Source organism: Labeo rohita, chromosome 10 (assembly GCF_022985175.1).
Source record: "Labeo rohita strain BAU-BD-2019 chromosome 10, IGBB_LRoh.1.0, whole genome shotgun sequence".
Taxonomy (NCBI): domain Eukaryota; kingdom Metazoa; phylum Chordata; class Actinopteri; order Cypriniformes; family Cyprinidae; genus Labeo; species Labeo rohita.
The window spans coordinates 20058540-20079306 of NC_066878.1; the positions used below are offsets into that span (position 1 = coordinate 20058540).

General features: G+C 34.9%; 1 protein-coding gene and 1 long non-coding RNA gene across 3 annotated transcripts in view; one reads left to right on the forward strand and one right to left on the reverse strand.

The window, feature by feature from the left end:
• The first annotated feature begins 2423 nt into the window (after positions 1 to 2423).
• The window catches only part of LOC127172563 (up-regulator of cell proliferation), a 35460-nt gene continuing 17116 nt past the window's right edge, over positions 2424 to 20767 (forward strand). The window contains exons 1-4 of one of the 2 annotated variants that reach the window (XM_051121887.1): positions 2424 to 2443; positions 7321 to 7387; positions 14048 to 14148; positions 14318 to 16028. The gene's annotated coding sequence lies outside the window, so the exon portion shown is untranslated. Of the gene's footprint in view, positions 2444 to 7144; positions 7190 to 7320; positions 7388 to 14047; positions 14149 to 14317; positions 16029 to 20767 lie in introns of those variants that run through there. The other variant, XM_051121886.1, reaches the window with a different exon arrangement.
• LOC127172566 (uncharacterized) lies at positions 3077 to 6956 on the reverse strand. Its single transcript, XR_007828648.1, has 6 exons — positions 6868 to 6956; positions 6367 to 6463; positions 6217 to 6290; positions 5390 to 5534; positions 3599 to 3656; positions 3077 to 3468 (listed from the first exon to the last, which is right to left on the reverse strand). It is a non-coding gene; the product is annotated as an uncharacterized LOC127172566 (long non-coding RNA).

Here is a 20767-nt window from a genome sequence, read left to right on the forward strand (position 1 = left end):
ATCCATTTGCAAGACTCTCTGAAACACAGTAAAAGACAATAGGATGCTATTCGATATCTATTGCACATTTTTTTTGTGCCAGAACATTATGAGCAGTGCACAATACCACACCATAGCAGTAAAATGAACAATACATACCTCCACATACTCAGTGCGCAGATGTTTCACTCTCTCTGAATTTCTGTCAAATGGTACCCGATACAGTTGCTCCATGTGTACTTGATTTTTCTTGAGGATTCGAGCTAATGTTGACAGAGAGACTCGTTGGATGTTATTGAAAATACGGTCATCGTTGATGATATTGGCTTGGATTTCTCGCAGCCTGATACAATTATTGGCCATAACCATGTTCACAATGGCGGCCTCTTGTGCACGGGTGAACATAGGGCCCCTTCCACCTTGGTGTCCTCGACCCTCAATCCTATGTGAAAAATATACTGTATATATAAAAAAAATACACATGCAGCCTACTGTCAAATGTCACAGTAAACAATATTGATGATAATCAAGCTTAAGTTTCAATGTACTGTGTGGTTAGCTTACCTGTTTTCTCAATGAAATGTCCAAATTACTGACGCAACAGTATTTCTGCTGAGATTTGGTTGAACTCTTTGTCCAGCTTCCATCAGTGTCAGTCCATGGTTGATAACATGGTCAATAAGTGTTGCACGGATTTCTTGAGTCAAATTTGGTTCTCGTCTTCTTTGTTCAGGTTCTATCAACTCTTCAAGTCCTTCTCTACCTCTTCCTCTACCTAGGCCTCTTCCTCTACCTCCTTCTCCTCTTCCTCTACCTAAGCCTCTTCCTCTATCTCCTTCTTCTCCTCTTCCTCTACCTCCTTCTTCTCCTCTTTGAGCTCCCCCTCTCATTCTCACTCTTCTTCTAGCTCCTTCCATTTTTGATGAATACAGGTGAACGCACCTGCTGCCTTTTATAGCACACCTGAGTGCTGCGTTTTCAAATTAGCACATGTGTGCTTCCACACCTTGTGGATGTGATTATCCAATTCGTTCATTAGTGTGGTCATTGGCAATCCAGGGCTTTGTAATGACAAGGAAGTAACCTCACAATCCTTATCTGTGTCTAAGCTGTCGAAATGTGTGTAGAGTTTTACAAATCACTGTGTGTAATGTTTTGCAAAAAGAGTGAAGCAGACATTGTGTCTATTGTTGTGCAAATCTGTGGCGGTGTTTTGCTCCTTGGAGTAGAATTTTGCAAATTGTGTGGAAATTTTTATTTTAGAGTGTAAACAATCATAAAAAACTGTAGTCAAAAACATACAGTACTTTTCAACAACATTCAAACTACACAGACTACTCCACTGCCTAGATATCACTGACTCAACACTGTTACAAAAACCTTCTCTTGGAAATCAAATATTATTTTATAACTCAAAGTGTATTACAGTGTATAACATAAATATAGATGGATGCAGAGACTGTAAAACACAACAATGAGCTTTAGGAAAAATATTTTTCATTGCACCACTGTAAAGTGATCTTACAGAAGACAAAAAACACTAGAGAGCAAAAGTTCAAATACCAAAGAACTGAATATGGTCAAGTACTTGCCTACAATTCAATTTGAGGGTATACAACATGTGCTATATTTACTTTACAAAGAACAGAAAAAAGTTACTGTGTACTGTAACTATATTGTATGTAGTATAAAACCCCTGTAGATAATTCTTTCAGGTCTACCTCTGGTATTAGGATGCATTTTCTAAAGCATATTATCACCTGTGTTCCTATTTATATTATCCTGAGATTCTGATCAGTGTGTCATCAGTTTTGCTACTTAATGTTCACACATGGATGTGTGCTATTTGAGTTCACATTGTGATCCTTGAGTTAATTATATTGTATATATTGTATTTATAATGTAATTGTGTTTTCTGAATGAGAACATGGTTACGCCTGTGCAAAATAAAGGCATTTTTGTGTAGACCTTTGCTGAAAACTTGGAAATGTGTATAAATTGGAATGTGTATATTTTGAACGTTTTGAGAGATTTGTCTTTGTTTTGAATGAATAGTTTGGAGAATTGCGGCAACTAAATCCATTGTAGTGTATTAGCAATTGAGAAAAAAAAAACTTTATTAAAAGTGTCCATGAAAATCAAAAAATGTGTGTTTGGGTTCTGATTCCTGAAAATCACATGACTGAAAGGAAAACTGAAACTGAAAGGAAACTGCAAGAGAAAAAGTCTAATTGGAGATGCTGCTTCATGTTAATTTTACAAAGAAAGCCATTGCTACACTTCAACTATTCACTTCAGTAACAGGATTCTAGGTGTTGATATAATCTAATATATCTTTTTATACCTAAGATCACATCATCTCCCCCTCTGTTGTTTGGTACAGTCCTATGAGATAAAAGAGAGTCGTGACAGTGGTGGTCCGCATAGCCTTCTGACAGCAGCAGAGAAGCGTTCGAGGTTCAGGGTAAGTGTCTGTAATTTCTTTTCATATGTAACATTAATTTATATTCATGCCTGCTTGTGAACTATAGTACTGCGCAAAAAAAAAAAAAAGTATAATGCTAGGTTTTTCATCACAAAAAGAAAAGACAATGATACATGACATTTATGTTGCTATTAATTGTAGTAATCCAGGAAGATTTTTGTATGCACAAGGAGCCAGACACACTCAAAAAAATGATTCTTTAAACCTACTTAATTCAATTATGGACAGTGGTTCCACACAACCAAATTGTTTTTGATGAACATGAATGGAATTTTTTGAATCTATGCAAACTCTTTGTGTTGTGACAACACAGCTGAATGAGGAAGAATTTATGTGAAATAGTAATGTCCAACCAACTCAATTTATTCACTTCCCTGTAACTTAAACCGGTTAAGTTTAGTGAACATGTTTTGGTTTATTAAAAACTGGCTAAATATGTTTCACTTTATCAACATAAGGAAGTTTGTTTCAGACAACTCATTTAAATTATGGACAGCGGTTCCATCCAATTGGTTCTAGTTACTTTAACTAAATGATTTCAAGTTAAAGTTACTCCCTTCAACAAAGCATTTTTGTGTGATTATTTTGCAATGAATCACAAAAGACAAGATGTCACAAATTATCAAGTGTATTTGTTAAACAAGAGCAACAATTACAGTTACAACCACATTACAAAATTACAGAAATATTAAACTACTGTCATTTTCTAATTGGCATATAAAGGTAACCAATCAAACCTTAATCCAGGAACAGGAACTGGCTCCAGAAATAACTTCTGCAGTACTCCAAATGTGTACCTGATTTCAGGAGTTCAAGTTTAGTCCATATATCAGTCCCAGCAACATGTTTTTTCATAGGGTTTACTGCTAAGGTCCTGAAGAACTTTATCTTCCAACACTCCAACATCTGCTGTGCTGTCTTCAATGTCTGCACCTTCAAATCGTATGACATAGATTCCCATGATTCCTCTGGATCACCTCCTGAGTGCTGCCAACGTCTGTATCCTAGAGAGGATATTTAAAAGAATGGAGTACTCAAATTCTTAAATTTACTGTAAATTCTTAAATTTACCTTAGCATTTATCATCCTTGAAAATACCAATAAATAAATAAATAAATAAATAAAACAACTTACCATATACTCCATAATAACACTGCTAGTGTCTTCATTTGGGTACTTCAACGTCATTAGTCTAAAGATGCAGACAACAACAAAATTCATGAGATTTAGCCTTTACATTTTTCTTAAAAAAAAAAAAAACACATTTGAAAAATGTCATTATTATTCTGTCTGATCATTTCCTTACGGGAAATACAGGCAAGATGTCCAGATGGAATTCTAACTAACATTACAGTGGACAATGAAACTATAACAGTACTGGACCAGATCAGCACAGAAAGTCACTGTCCTGCAGAGTTTAGCAATATTCCCAATTAAAGGGATAGTTCACCCAAAAATGAAAATTCTGTCATTAATTACTCACCCTCATGTCGTTCCAAACCCACAAGATGTTCATTCATCTTCAGAACACAAATTAAGATATTTTTGATGAAATCTGAGAGCTTTCTGACCCGGCATAGACAGTAATGCAACTGAAATGCTCCCAGACCCAGAAACGTAATAAGGACACCAGTAAAACAGTGTAAAAATCAGTGGTTCAACCATAATTTTACAAAGCAGTGAGAATACTTTTTGTGTGCAAAGAAAACAAAAATATTGACTTTATTCAACAATTCTTCTCCAAATTACGTCTTCTACCATTATCGAGAGTACCTCTTTGCATAACGCATGCATGTGATTCTGCTGACGTAGAACATGTATGTGCTGGGCCTTGTTTGCTTGCAGAGGAAAGCAATGTGCATGCATCGTGATACTCTCCATAATAGCAAAATACGTGATTTGGAGGAGAAGAATTGTTGAATAAAGTAGTTGTTTTTGTTTTCTTTACCCATAAAAAGTATTCTTGTAGCTTTGTAAAATTATGGTTGAACCACTGATGTCACATGGACTATTATAGCGAAGTCCTTACTACGTTTCGGGGCTTGGGAATATTTCAGTTGTGTTGATGTCTATGCAGGGTCAGAAAGCTCTCTGATTTTATCAAAAAATATCTTAATTTGTATTTTGAAGATGAACGAAGGTCTTACAGGTTTGCTAATCAAAGTCTTACTAAAAGTTCCAGGCAGGGGTGTTGGAGCTAAACTCCAGAACACTGTCTCTCCAAGAGCAGGTTTGACACGCCTGCCTTGCTTTAGAATGTATTGTTTTTGGGAAGTTAATGTATTCGCAATATCTGTCAGTTTACAGTAATACCATATATTTTATATTTACTATATTAATAACCCAATTCTTATTATATCTGTCTTTTTTGTTAATGCCTATGACCATAACCCTAAAACTCAGTGGCTGGTGAGACAATGTTTTAAAGGGGTCATCTGATCCAAAACTCACTTTTACATGTTGTTTGAACATATATGCATGTTGGCAGTATGTGTACACAACCACCCTATAATGATAAAAATCCACCCAGTGGTATTTTTTAATCATTATAAGTAATATGCCTTTTTTCAAATCAGGTCATTCTCAGCTTCTAGTTGGTGTGACGTCACACCGATCAAGGCCGCTCCCACATTAGTTGATTTACATGACCGTCTTATCTTAGACCTGCCCTAAATGAGCCGAGTGAGAGCTGAGAATAGTCTGACCACCATTATTGTATTTAAAGGAACATGCAACAGAATGGCCCACTCTGAAAAGGGCTGATTTTGATATGGTAAAATGGGTGTTTTTTACACTACCACTGAGAAATTTTAACAAAAGTATGCTATGGACTTCTCATTAAGACTCTAAAGAATCATATCAACAGCATCTGATGACCCCTTTAACATGATTACAAAAGTTTTTGTTGAGTGTAGCTGTTCTTACCTGTGTAGTGGGGACCAAGAGGGTTTAATGCTTTGTCCAAGGACTCTTCTTCGGTTTGCAATCATCTTCATAAGTTTTGCAGTGTGGATCCACCCATTGGCAAAGACAGCTGACACTAATGGACCTATGGTTATTCTGCACAAATCTGTAAACACATGAAGTACAATTTGTTACAAGAGCACCCATATATAGTTTAACAGCAAAGACAAATTCAGTGATCAAAAGATTTGTGTGATTATTGTCATGTATATTATTCCAAAAGGGTGGACATGATCTGGAGCATATTTAAAGTCATAAAATGACTGTAAAAAGCATGATTTATAGTTCAGGCACAGCTTTTCACAAAAACATTAAGTTTATAAAATGATAAACATCACATTTCTGCATTCAAACCATTTTTAAGAAAAAGAATGAGTTAAAAGTACCCATTAAATACACACACACACACACACACACACACACACACAAACATATACATATGAAGAGTTCATTTGCAAAAACAAATAAATCCGTTTTTATTAATATTCATAAAACGTTTTTTATTGTAAGTGTGTTGTTGTTGTTTTTTTGTGTTTTATTGTGTTAGTTAGCTGTATTTTTGAGCTATTAATATTCATTCAAAATAAACCAACCACAGTTTGATTGATATTACTTGGAATGCAGAATAATTATTTAAAAAAAAAAAAAAAAAAGTTATCTGTTCTTGCAAATTAACTCTTAATATATACAAATATACACATGAACTCTTCATATACACACACACGCACAAATACATGCATACATAAATTTATTAACATATAACATATCAATATATCTTAGTGTCTTACTTGTTTAGATTTCTAGAATGCACATCAGATTCTTAACCATCCACCAGTTCACACTGACAACTGCGTGCATTCCTCTAAAAGTGAAAATGCAAAATACCCTTATTACTTTTGTTTATAAAGGATGAAAAGGCAATACAGCGGTTCACTTACCTTAGCCAAAACTTTTTTTCTCCGTCAGTAAAGTTGTGCCATTCCTTCATTTCGCCAAAATTAGGCAGCGATGAAGAAACCCGTGATCAAACTCATGCTGTTATAAAAACGAATAGCAGATAAAATGTTAAAAGTATGCAGCAGTCGAATGTGGCAACATTTGTACTTGCTTTCGTGCTTTAGCTAACGCTAATTTTACTGGGACTTGAGCAGCCTAGAAAGAGCACAGGAAGGTTTTATTTAACTGCCTATATATCATTAATAAGGCGGAAAAGCACTAATTTTAATATTTCGCCGCATCCTCTGTTCCACAAGCACACGTACAAATACACTAACGTTACAGTCCATAAGCGCGTTCACATCCCAACCGCACGAAATCATCTATTAACGGCGCAATATACCAGTTACACTCGTCTGCAAAACAACACTAAAAGCATACTAAAACACTTACAGAAATTAAAGACTTTGACTTAACACAAAGAAGTCTTTAGATTTTCTTACCTGACTGGTACTTCTAGCTCCGACGCCATGATACACCTCCTTCGCGCCGTCTTCATAAAATGCGTTGGAAACGTCATATCCGGTTTTTTGAACGGCGAAATTAAACCGTTTACGTTAGTTTAACGATTGATAATCAAGTAAAATGGAAACTTAAACAGTTTAAATTAATAGAGCTCAATACAATAGTGTTTTGGTGGAAAAACAAATACACTTGTGTTGTTTTAACAATAAATACCTGGGTAAAATGAACAGTGGCACAAAACCATTTTTTTGAGTGCAACAGACAGCATGTTCTACACCCTAAATGACTCATATTTACATGGTGAGCTTTTCACATTTTTTAAATGGAGAAATATTTTTATGGAGAAAGCCACTGAGTCTATTACAACTTTTTTTTCTTTCCATTAATGTGATTATGACAACATCCTCTGCTCTTGTTCAATGATTACACAGATTTGCACAGAAAATAAGAGAAAAGTGCTCCCACCTCCAGACCTCATAGAGGTTTTTCCTGTGAAGAGTAAGTATACATTTTCTCTGTCTGCCAATGTCCTGCTATAATATTTTTATAGATACTAGATGATTATTTTCTAGAACATTAAATTTATCTGTATAGTGTATATATAATATAATTTTGTAATATACATATATCCAGTGGTGTAGTGGTGCCTGGGAAGTGGGTTTACGCTTCATTTATGATGATATCATTTAAGAGACATCTTCACCAAACTTTAAAAAAAATCTTCAACAAATCAGCTCTAGACCCTCCTGGCAAAAGTTCTCAAAATAATTTCACTTGGTCCAATTGCTATGAACATATTAGTGAATTAATTGGTCTGGCATTGCACTTTTTCAGAAATTGACCTACAGTATATCTGCCAAACATAGGTATAAACTCTATGAAACTTGATAAACAGACAAAAGGACCTTCTGGGGATGCATGCCAAATTGTTTGCTAAAAAAAAGCTTTTCAATTTTCAGTAGTACAATCGGCCAAGTTGAAAATGAGCATGCCCCCTCTTTGAGGAAAATTAATAATTTTAAATGTCACCTCAGTGATCAAACTCACGGATTTAGATGATGATTTATTCACAATGGAGAAGTGATTTCTGTGATCCTATGAACCCAGGAACGTGCTGCTCAAGTCGCCAGTCACATAATTGTCTCCTGTAAATTAAATTAATTTTATAAACAAATTTATTCTTAATATTATGTAAAATGTATTCTTATTATTCCAAGCATATTTTATAATATACAATTCTATTTATTATTTATTTAAATCTCTGTTTAAGAATAGGAAAACAGACGCGCTATAGTTATACATTTATGTACATTAATATGCAATATAAATATGTGTATATCTGTATATAATACACATTTTAAAATTGTATTGCATAGGCTTGTTGCGATAGTGGGTCTTACTGGTATTAAAAAGTTCAAGCTCAAACTGGTGCGCAACGTTTTGCTACGGTCTCCGTGTTAAACGTCGTGTTTCCTGGAAATGGTGTGCAACGGGGTTTGAGATACGTTTTCTCTTGTTTGGTGGGTGTGTCAAAAATGTCAGCCAACTGTCAGCAGCAACATGTATATAGACCACGCGGTATTAAAGAGACACTGATTAATGTAACATAAAAATACTATACATATTTATATATTTTCCTATTGTATTGTGGAGTGACACTTTAATAAACTTTTCTATACTGCTGTGATTATGTAATGGTAAATATTACAATATCATAGCACATCAACAGTGGTTAGCAATAAGCCTAATAACGTTACTCACAATAAAAATAATAAGGCCATCTGAATCATAACACAGTGGATTATCCTTCACCTGAAATGTTTGTCTTTTCATCCTGAAATGTGGGGCAAATGTTGGATCACAATAATTAGGAACCACAGTTTCCACAAACCCCTTCACTCGATTGGGATGTTCTCTTTTTTTCTGGATGGTAAGGGCAGTGATATTTTGCAGTATTAAATGTATTTATATACCGATTTCATCAGGCTCTGACAATTCTTCAAAAATAACACAAAGAATTTTGTTTATATCACCATCATTTTGTTTTTATTTTTTTATAGTAAATAAAAATTATTTTGTTCAGTTAGAGAACAGGCAATACAATTACAATTGAACGCGGCTGCTCAATGCAGTGTGAGGAACAACAGTCACATCAGATCCATAAGTAATTTGTTATTTTACATTTAGCATATCCACAAGTTTTCTACGCCCCATGAGACCTTGCATCAAAAGTGGGAGGGTCTTCTGGTTCGAAGTAAACAAGTGGGACATAACACTCATTTATTCAACAGCTGACAGTAGTGATGGGCAAATGAGGCCTTGCATGCACTGACATTTCATCTGACTGTTTCAGGAAAAGATTCAAAGCTTCTAGTGTGTCGAAAACAGTGCAATCTGGTGGTTAGTAAAAAATAAAGCACCCAGAAGCATGTGAAAGAACACCGTCAGACGAAACATTCACACATTCCAGAGATCGACTCATTTACATGCACAATATAAGTCCAAGAGTGTGTGTGTTTGTTTGTTGAATTTCTGTCTCGGATAAATTCATTTATCCATTAAACTGTGGCATTAAATGCTAGTACGAATATGATCTAATAGAAGAAAAATGTACACATGAAGTGCATATGGCAAATATTTAATTTGTGAAATAATTTGTATTTTTCATATTACCTGTATGACTGGGTATTTAAAAATATAAATGAATAAGTAAGATCTGGGGGTTCGAACCGACACACATTGAATCTCGCAAGGGACTGGAGAGAAAGTGAGGCTTTGTTTGTCACTGGTTTTGTGATGTTAACAATACAAGCCTCGAATTGAGGCCTCATCTGGCACAACCCATAAGACAAGCTCCGATGCCTCGGTTCAAATGTCACATCAGTAGTTAACAGTCATTCAAGATTTAACAATCCATTCCAAACTTGCTAACGATGTGAGAGCACAGCTTCGAACAACACATTGTCCCTGAGCACCATAACCACATCTCTCATAAAGGTTTGCAACTTTACAAAGTAAACAATGATCCGAAAAACACTTAGCCTCTCGCTAATTAGCACACAAAATAACACTGGTATACTACTACTGCCGCCTCATCGGAAGTTGTACCTACGTTCTTTCTTACAGTAGTGCCCCTCGGAAACAAGCCTGTATTTTTATTTGTTTTGTTAATAAATTAATTATTCTATGTTGAGTTTGTCATACTGTTTTGTTGTTGTCCATTCAGTCAATTGACGCCAAATTGCCACTCATTCGAAACTGCTGCTGCCATAATAAAGACCCATTTCGAATGTTTACGTGCTTTTCTACTCTTTTTGCTCCCACCCGATGAAGCTGTTATGCAGTATTGTTTTTTTAAATACTTTTCAGCATTTCAGAAATAAATATACATGCAAATTACAGCGACGTACAACAGCTAGGCTAGGCTAGTAGCCAAAAAGGTATTAAATATTGAATTTTGAATCGATTTCTTCTCAGAAACTCAAGAGACGTGGATTCAGACGTCAATTAAATTACCACACAACCTTGGTGTTCATCAAAAAAACAGTAGGTAATTCGCCCAGGGATTTTTAAGAGGGTGGTGAGAGAAAAACAGAGACATCCTTACATCCCCATGAGATTAATATTCTTCAAATATCACTCAGATAACCAAACAAACATTCTCACCAGCAGCCAGTCAAACCTTAGCTGCTTGCAAAGTCAAATTTGAATGGTCAGCTGTTACGATATATGGTAGATACTTAGATTAAATTTACATACTGGATTAAATTTAAATACTGGATTAAATTTAGTGAGAACTAACCACTAAACCACATTTTTGCTAATATCTCGGAAAGTGCAAGTTACGCGTTTGTGGCTATTTGTCTGATTTGTACTACACTGAGTATCCACTATCTTAAAGTCCTGACAAAAAGTTATCAAAAGAAGAAAATAAACTTGGACTTGGACTGCAATTACTGTACGACTGACAGCTCACACAGTGGGTCCAAGTAAAGTCCGCTGCAGCTTGGTATACGCAGTGTTGGGAAGGTTATTTTGGAAATGTAATAGGTTACATATTACAAGTTAATCTATTTAAAATGTAATAAGTAGTCTAACTTTTCAATTACTTTATTAAAGTAATGTAACATTACTTTTGATTACTTTTTGATTACTTTTCTAAATTTCTAATATTTTCAACTGTTAATCATTTTAAACCATTAAACCAGGCAGAGTTAACCTTACAGTAGCACTCAACACTGATTACTGTCAGACTTTATCACTTTAATCTTATAATTAAGATTATAATAAGTAAGGGATAATATACATCTTTATTTTGCAATAATAACTGGCTGGATGTACATTATCCCACTTATTACACAGCTGCTTGCAAAAGTAAATAATTGGACACAAAACACTGATCTGAGTTGAAATATTTGAACACAAAACTTCCATGAAAAAATCAGTTGCTAGCAAGTGGCAGGTTGAGAGAATTAAGAAATTGTACACATAATATTGAATTGAGCTTTAATACTTTATTAGCTAAAAAAAACGCAAAGCTTCCACCAAGAAAAACCATCATGCATATAGCGCCGGCTTATGACTGACCAATCAGAATCAAACATTCCACAGAGCTGTGTAATAATTTAATTTCAAACACAAATTCAGACTTAACACCTCTTATTTACTTCATACTGTAAACTTATACTTATTTACTATCATACTGAGGTCAAATATAGATTTGAAATCATAACAAGAAATAGTTTAATAGCTTTGATACTGGTTTTGAAATCAAATGTTTGTATAATTATGACAGGAAACACTGGCATCTAACAATGCCTTGGAAAAAAAACAAATAATCTTAAAAAATAATGTATATGCACAAACCCAAATCAGTTGAGAATAAGCATGTGTCCATTTGTCCTAAACCCCTGAAACACTGGTGTCTTATTTTAGAGCAGTTTTGGAAAGAAGTCAATTAAATCTGTATGTGGGTGTGTGTGTGGAAAAAAAAAAAAAAAAAAAAAAGTAACCCCCTTTGTAATCATTAACATTTTCAAATGTAACTGTAATTTAATTACTCATGTTTTCTTAGTAACTGTAACTAATTACAGTTACATTAAATTTGTAATTAAATTACGTAATTCTGTTACATGTAAGTTACTCCCCAACACTGGGTATATGCAACAATTATAAAATATTGCAAGACATGTCGTAAGAGTTTTATAGTAACAATACAGCATATCAACATGATGATGTTGTTGTTTATATTTTTAGCTTCATTGCAAGACAGGTTTATTTATATACCAAATTTCATACACAAGTGTTTTACATAAAAATGCCCAACGTTTTGCTACGGTTTCCGGGTTGAACGACATGTTTCCTGGAAACGGTGTGCAACAGGGTTTGAGATACGTTTTCTTTTGTTTGGTGGGTGTGTCAAAAATGTCAGCCCAATCAGCTGCAACATGTACAAACCACATGGTATTAAAGTGAGACAGCTCGCACGATGCATGCATTTATAGTAGAATTTTCAACATCCCCTATATGGTGCTGTAAATAAGCTGACACAAATCTTGCTATTGCTGTGTATTACACACTGATCCACATACTGCTATATACAGTGGGAATTTGTAAGTAAATGTTATTAACATCAAAATAAATTCACAAGAACAAGTATATTGTTTGCACGTTTATTTACATTAAAGGCAAAATAACTCTGTACTCCTCTATTTGGGCTACAACAGTGATTAGCAATCATCAGTGTTGGGAAATAACTAGTTACAATTACCTAATTTAATTACAAAAAAAGGTAATTGTAATTAGTTACAGTTACTGAGAAAAAAAGTGTAATTAATTACAGCTACTTTTGAAAATGTTAATGATTACAAAGGGGGTTACATTTAATTTTTTTCACACACACACACACACACACATTGGTCAGCCATGACATTCCAAGGGATGTTATTCCCCAATAAAAATTGGTTAAAGCTAATAACACAGACTCATCTAGGCAACTATACGCTTGATAGTTTTTCTTCGTGGAAGCTTTGCATTTGGTTAGCTAATAAAATATTAAATCTCAATTCAGTGTTATGTGTACAATTTCTTAATTCTGTCATCCTGGTATCGTGAACCTGCTCTCGTTTCATACGAACGCAGCTGCTGCCATTTTGTTTTGTACACTGTAATGGATTATAAGATAACTAACAAACTAGTACAGTTAATAGTAGTACTTAATTATTTATGTGGTGAAATTTTGTGTAATAAAAATTGGTATGAGTGCACCATACCCCTTAAATCTCAGTCTAGTTTAAACTTGCCACTTGCTAGCAACTGATTTCTTCATGGAAGCTTTGCGTTCAAATATTTTAACTGTTTCTTGTTTATTTACTTATGTGGCGAGCAGCTGTGTAATAAGTGGGATAATGTACATCCAGCCAGTTGTTATCACAAAATAAAGATGTATATTATCTCTTACTTATAATCTTAATTCAAGTGATGAAGGATTTTGAAAGTCACAATAATCATTGTGTTATATCAGAAAAATCAGAAGAAAAAAAAAAACTAGCAGGAGTATTCCACAAATTTCACAGAATGTGCTTTTCACAAAATCCTGAATAGCTCACTTCCTGTTGGGCAGAGATCTCTGTGAGATCTATATGTGTACCGAGTTTTATATGTATGCATGCAAGTATGTATGCATGAGGCAAGATTTCTGACTGTGTTCCAGGGGGCACCGTAGAGCCCCTGTGCCACGCCTGGGTCCCAGTCTCTGTGATGTCCTAGTGGCCGCATATTCCAACATGTGTGCCAATTTTCAAGAGTTTTTGAGCATGTTAAGGCCCCCAAAAAGCCCTGGATATTCAGGGTAAAAGCATTATGTGAACTGCAACAAAAGAAACACTAAACAATACAGTATATATGTTGGTATATGTAGATGTGTGAAAGCACTTTACCACTCAGAGATGTGTGGCCACATCTTGGGCCATCACACTCATTCAAGTCATTTTTTCACAGTTTCAACAAAACCTCATCTATAGTAGCCAGGTATGCAAGATTACATTTGTGATAACAATGTTCAGTGTATAACAGAAATCCAAAAGATTTGCATGGCATAATTGAATGATATCTCAATATGTGACTACTATTTCTCCCTCTTTTCTGTCCTGGCTTTAGTATGGATTCAGTGGGAGTGGATGTTATTGAAAGTGCAGCTCTTGGGAGACCCTTCCAGCTGGGGATGCTGTATGACTGCAGAAAAGAAGCACTAATACCAGGTACCAGAAATTATGTTCTGATTTTCTGTTGCATTTATCAGACTGACTTTACAGTATGTAGTCTGTGTAGTCACTCATCCTGCCCACATATGTGGTTGTGACTTAATTAATTTGTTTGTTTGTTTTAACTTCTAAAAGTTAAACCTGTATTTTTTTTTTTTTTTTTCAGGAATCACACTATGGGACAATGAGCAGCTGCAGCAGAATATACATTCTCATCCTCAAATTAATACACATTTCAATGTTACAGCTTCAGACTCCATTGAAGAAAAATCTCGCCTGCTGAACATTGACGGTGTCTAAAATTGAGTTTGTTAGGTGGGCGCCTCAATCTAAGTGGAGCAGGCAAGTATCTCAGTGATACCAAGAAGTCATTCAAACAACAGAGACTGACTTTACATTATCATTCAACCACCAAGTTTGAAGCACTGGCCATGAACCACTTGGCTTCTGGAAATATAGCTCACTATGAACTGTTTGATAATGATACAGCCACACATGTGGTGACAGCTGTGCTGTATGGGGCGGATGCTTGCTTTGTTTTTGATAGAGATGTTTCATCAGATGAAGACAAGAGCACTGTAGAAGGAGAAGTAAAAGCCGCCTTTGAGAAACTAAAGGGCATTTCGGGAAATGGAGAGATTAATATAAGCAGGAATGACCATCAGAAGAATGCTGTTCAAAAATTCAGTTGCACTTTTTATGGTGACTTTCAGTTACCATCTAATCCAGCCTCTTTTGAAGATGCTTTGAGGGTTTTTGCTGATCTTCCAAAACTCCTGGGAGACAACAAAGAACTTGCAGTTCCATTAAGAGTTTGGCTTTATCCCCTAGACAAACTACATTCATCTGCTGCAAAACTTCAAAAAGAAATCCACACAAGTCTAATAAAAAATGTTGAATCAGTAATCGAGAGTTTAAACATCACTGAAATGAAATGCAGTGACCTCCTGAAGGATACACCATCTTTGGCTTTTACAGGATTTCATAATAAAATAATGCTCATTAAGCAAAATTGCTGTGCCTATAAGTTGAGTCTTATGAGGAAACTTGGCTCTCTGTTGCCAAAAATCCGTGGGGACTTGGAAAAGGAAACAGCCCTGACTGATCTTCTGCTCAATCATGAGGAATGTCCATTCAGAGGAAGTGATCTTGAGCAATGGATGAAAAAGAAAGAGACAGAATCAATCACAATTAAATCATTACTTAGACAACTGAAAGACTCTGGAGCAAAGGTGGAAGAATTTCTAGATGAAATTTTGATGGATCTGGATGTTGAAAATGTGGTTAGCTACACTTTCACATCATTAGAGTGGCCAGATGTTCTCCTTTCCAAGCAGAAGGCCTTCCTGAATCCATCAGCAAAAGACCACAATGATGGCAATGCACCTGACCCTGAACAAAATACTGGCTTCTTCCCTGACATCAAAATGACTATGAGGAGAAACTTGACAATCTTTAAAAATCTGATCAAATCAAATACATGTAAATCAACTAAATTTATTGTCACATCAAAAGAGATGAAAAACCTTCCAGGTTCTTGCATTCTCCTGTATGAAAATGGATCTGAGGAAGCCACCTGCTTTACTCCTCCATTAAAACCATCCTGCTCAGTCACTAAACACATCGCAAGTGACAGCGTGGTTATTACAGTCTCTCCATCATGTCCTGCAACAGAAGAGCTCAAGTTACAGTACAGAATGAAGGAGGACAAGGACTGGAAATATCAATCTGTGCTACAGGGACAAAGTAAAGCTACTCTGAAAGACCTCAGACCAGACATTGAGTATGAGATCAAATGTGCAGCTGTGGGGAAACTGAACTACACCGTAGAAAGTGATGTCATCAAAGTTACTACAAACAGTAACTACAAAAGAAAGGTATGATCATTATTCATGAAAAACCAGCCAATACCACTTTTCCATACAAAAATCATACAGAATTATTGCAATATTTGCAAAAGGAAGTTTGGAAATTAAAAGCTGATATTTCCTACAGGCACACTAAAACAATCTATAGCAACAACAAACTGACAGGCAAAAACAAATACCCTAGCAGGTTGTCATGGAGAACATTTTGGGGACTTAATAAAAGAGTATAATTTTATAATGAGTGTTTATGGTCTGGTGGACGAGATATTCTTATTCAGAAAGAAAGAATGCATTTCATACACAAGAAAACAATGCACTTTTTCAGCCATTTCGCTCTTATGGGGAAAAAATGCTAAACCAAAGTCACAACTGAGAATATATTCATAAACTATGAGCTGGAGAGTATGCATCCTTGTCATCATTAGTCTTCCCTTGTCATCTTAGTTTTTCTCTGCATTATAGTAATCCTCATCTCAGTTCACCAAAAGAGATCAAAAAGAGAACAGACACGGGATAAAATTATTTATGAGAAATATCTTGTTTAGTCCAATTACTGCACTGTATTATTCGTGATGTTGTGTTACAGTGAAGAATTCAAATGCTGAAACTGAAAATTCAGAGAAGAAGAATAAACAGAAAAGTAACTCTATTATTCTCACTGCATAAGTGTATTCAATTGATGTGCTTAATTTGTTAAGAGACTCTAATGCTTGTCATGAATATGTTATGCAATATTGGTAACACTTAATTTTAAAGACTAATTCTCACTACTAACTAGTTGCTTATTAGTGTAACACTTCCCACTGTGCAATAATGAATTCACAGAGGATGGTTGCACGTTTAAGGTGGACTTTTATTCTGAACAATATGAATTAATCGTTTTAGTAGCGGCACTTGTGGTTAACGCATTTACTCTCGCTCTCAAACTCTCTCGAAATTCAGCAAGAGTACAGTTCCATAACTCACCACCATAGACTGTAAAAAAAACTTGGACATATTGTCCGTGACATTACTGATAGGTTTCTGAAAAGCATTTTTGAAGCCTAAAGTGGGCGTGGCACTCACCACACCACTTCACTGCCACCTGCTGGTTTAATCTGAGACTGTGAATTTTGAATCCCACAATGTCTATTTAATATTAGAACCGTGGTATGTAGCATACTTCTTATTTACATTTCTGGAGTGCACTTGAAAAAAAAAACTACTTAAAAAAAAGATGTTTTAACTTAAAAAAGTAAGTTTTCATCCTGCTTTGAAATTTTAAGTTTACTCAACTCAAATATCAACGTTTTCATGTAGTACAACATAACATTTCATGCTGACTTACCTTAAAATTTTAAGGTATCACGAACACTTACTTTTTTGAGTTTAAATTTTTTTTAAATTGTTTTTTTTTTACAGTGTCCAATGTAATTGCGTTACACTAGCATGCATATTACTAGCATATCGATGGTTTATTAATACTTATAAAGCACATATTATTGCCTTATTCTGCATGACCTTAACAACTACCTTACAAACTAATAATACGCAAATTAGGAGTTTATTGAGGGAAAAGTCATAGTTACATGTTAGTTAATAGTAGGAAGTGGTTTTTCAAAATAAAGTGTTGCTGAAATATCTTTTAAGAACCAATAGCTCATTTGTTAAAATTTTTAAGATGCATTTGTTAATAAAGGGGGGTTTCATGACATTTTTAATTGGTTCATGCATTTAAAATTTCATTTTCGGTAATGTAGTTTTTATTTTTTTTTCCACAGGGAAAGAAAACAGAATCTTTAAATGACAGTAAGTTTAAATTAATTTATAAAATCATGTTTAATATGCAGTTTGTAATTGCATTTGTTAAAAGGATAGTTCACCCAAAAATGAAACTTTGCTGATAATATACTCACCCTCAGGCCATCTAAGATGTAGGTGACATTGTCTTCAGTATAACTGTAAAGAAATTTTTTGGGGGAAATCATTGTGAACAAATTAACAAATTCATATACATCTGTGGCTGCTTGGTTTTGATATATATATTATTTACAACATTATTATTGCCTGTAGTCCACAGCCTGGGCAAACGGTTCTCAGTGCATTACAGAGAATACACTGTATCTGTAGTAATTAAGTTGTCTTGAGAAAGTCACTTACTGATCTACTATTTAAGATTATTATTCTTCTTCTTCTGAGCCAAATTTCGGTATCTGTCTCCTCCTAGAGCTTTCGAGCTAGAACCACCAAACTCGGTCCAGATCTTCAGACTGGTCTGACTTGATGTGCTCTGTCTTTTCAGATTGATCCGGCTTACAGTTTTCATAAACCAGACTATCAAATCCACCAAAAATCCCATAGACTTACATTGACGGAATGTTCAAATGAGCCAACACTCTTCAAACTCCCAGAATCCCTTGAGGCTCAATCAAGCTTCACTTCTATGTACTATTTCTAATCCATTTAGACTCATTTAAGCTTCCACTTTAATATTTCTAATATTTCTAATCTATCTAACTATCTAAATCATGCTGGCAACATGCTAGTAACTTCTAACAACATGTTAGAAACATGCTAACAAAATTCTAATAATATGCTAATCATGCTAGCAACATGCTAATAACTTGCTAATCATGATAGAAACATGCTAGCAACTGCTAATCATGCTAGACGCATGCTAGCAACTTGGTAATCATGCTAGCAACTTGCTAATCATGCTAGAAACATGCTAGCAGCTTTGCTAATCATGTTAGAAACATGCTAGCAGCTTGCTAATCACGCTAGAAACATGTTAGCAACTTTGCTAATCATGCCAAAAACATGCTAGCAACGTTGCTAATCATGCTAGAAACATGTTAGCAACTTGGTAGTCACGCCAAAAACATGCTAGCAACTTTGCTAATCGTGCTATAAACATGCTAGTAACTTTGCTAATCATGCTAGCAACTTGCTAGGCATGTTAGAAACATCATGCTAGAAACATGCCAGCAACTTGCTAATCATGACAAATCATGCTAGCAACTTTGCTAATCATGCCAAAAACATGCTAGCAACTTTGCAAATCATGCTAGAAACATGCTAGCAACTTGCTAATCATGCTAGCAACTTGCTATTCATGCTAGCAACATGTTAGTAACTTGCTAACCATGCTAACAACATGTTAATCATGCTAACAGCTTGCTAATCACGCTAGAAACATGTTAGCAACTTTGCTAATCATGCCAAAAACATGCTAGCAACTTTGCTAATCATGCTAGAAACATGTTAGCAACTTGGTAATCACGCCAAAAACATGCTAGCAACTTTGCTAATCATGCTATAAACATGCTAGTAACTTTGCTAATCATGCTAGCAACTTGCTAGTCATGTTAGAAACATCATGCTAGAAACATGCCAGCAACTTGCTAATCATGCCAAATCATGCTAGCAACTTTGCTAATCATGCCAAAAACATGCTAGCAACTTTGCTAATCATGCTAGAAACATGCTAGCAACTTGCTAATCATGCTAGCAACTTGTTATTCATGCTAGCAACATGCTAGTAACTTGCTAACCATGCTAACAACATGTTAATCATGCTAAGATCATGCTAATAACTTGCTAATCATGATAGAAATATGCTAGCAACATGGTAGTAATATGTTAATCATGCTAACAACATGCTGTTACCTTGGTAATCATACTAGCAACATGCTAATCATTGTAACAGTATCCTAATCATGTAAGAAACATACTAACAACATGCTAATCGTGCTAACAACATGCTAGTTACTTGCCAATCATGCTAGCAACATGCTATTAACATGCTAATCATGCTAGCAACATGCTAGTAACATGCTAATAATGATAGAAAAATGCTAGCAACATGCTAGTAATATGCTATTCATGCTAGAAACATGTTGACAACAAGTTAGTAACATGTTAGCCATGTTAGGAAACATGCTAGTAACATGCTAATCATGCGAAACATGCTATCAACATGCTTATCAGGCTAGAAAAATGCTAATAACTTGCTAATCAACTTTCATCAAAGTTGTCCTAAAACCAGAACAATACACCATTATTGTCTTAGGACAACTCTGATGGACTTTTTTGATCCATTTCAAATGTTGACTACTGTATACAGAATCTATACACAGCAGTAGTTAGTCGTAGATAATGTTAACTTATACTAATGCATTTGGTTACACTTTATTTTAAGGTGTCCTTGTTTTAAGTGTCATTATACATTTAAGTACTGAGAAAAGTACATACTATATGGTTAAGGTTAGGATTAGGGTTTATGGTTTATTTTAGGGTTTAGGGTTACTTGCATTTTATCATGCATACTTTTTTGTTATTATAATATTAAGTATATGTAATGTGTAACAAGGACACCTTAAAATAAAGTGCAAGTTCCCCTGTATAGTCAAAAATTGTATCCCTTAAAACTCATCTTTGATCATCGAAATTACACATTTAAATATTTTTTCTTGTGAAAATAATTTTCTCATGTCTTAAAACAGCTTGAATGTAACTCAACCCCCCTTGCCTCATGTACTATACATGGAACTATGAATATGCAAATTAGCCCTGCCTTCACTGAGTCACACTAGCCAGAGCTTCCTAATCCACTAAATGAACTTTAGTACACGTGATATAATGGCGATACATTGATAATGACTGATAAAACTATGTTTTTAAATAGCGGACAACTACGGTGGATCCTGTAACATTAGTTAAAGTTACTTACTTGATGATGTTGTGTCCTCAAAATGCCTTGAAGACTC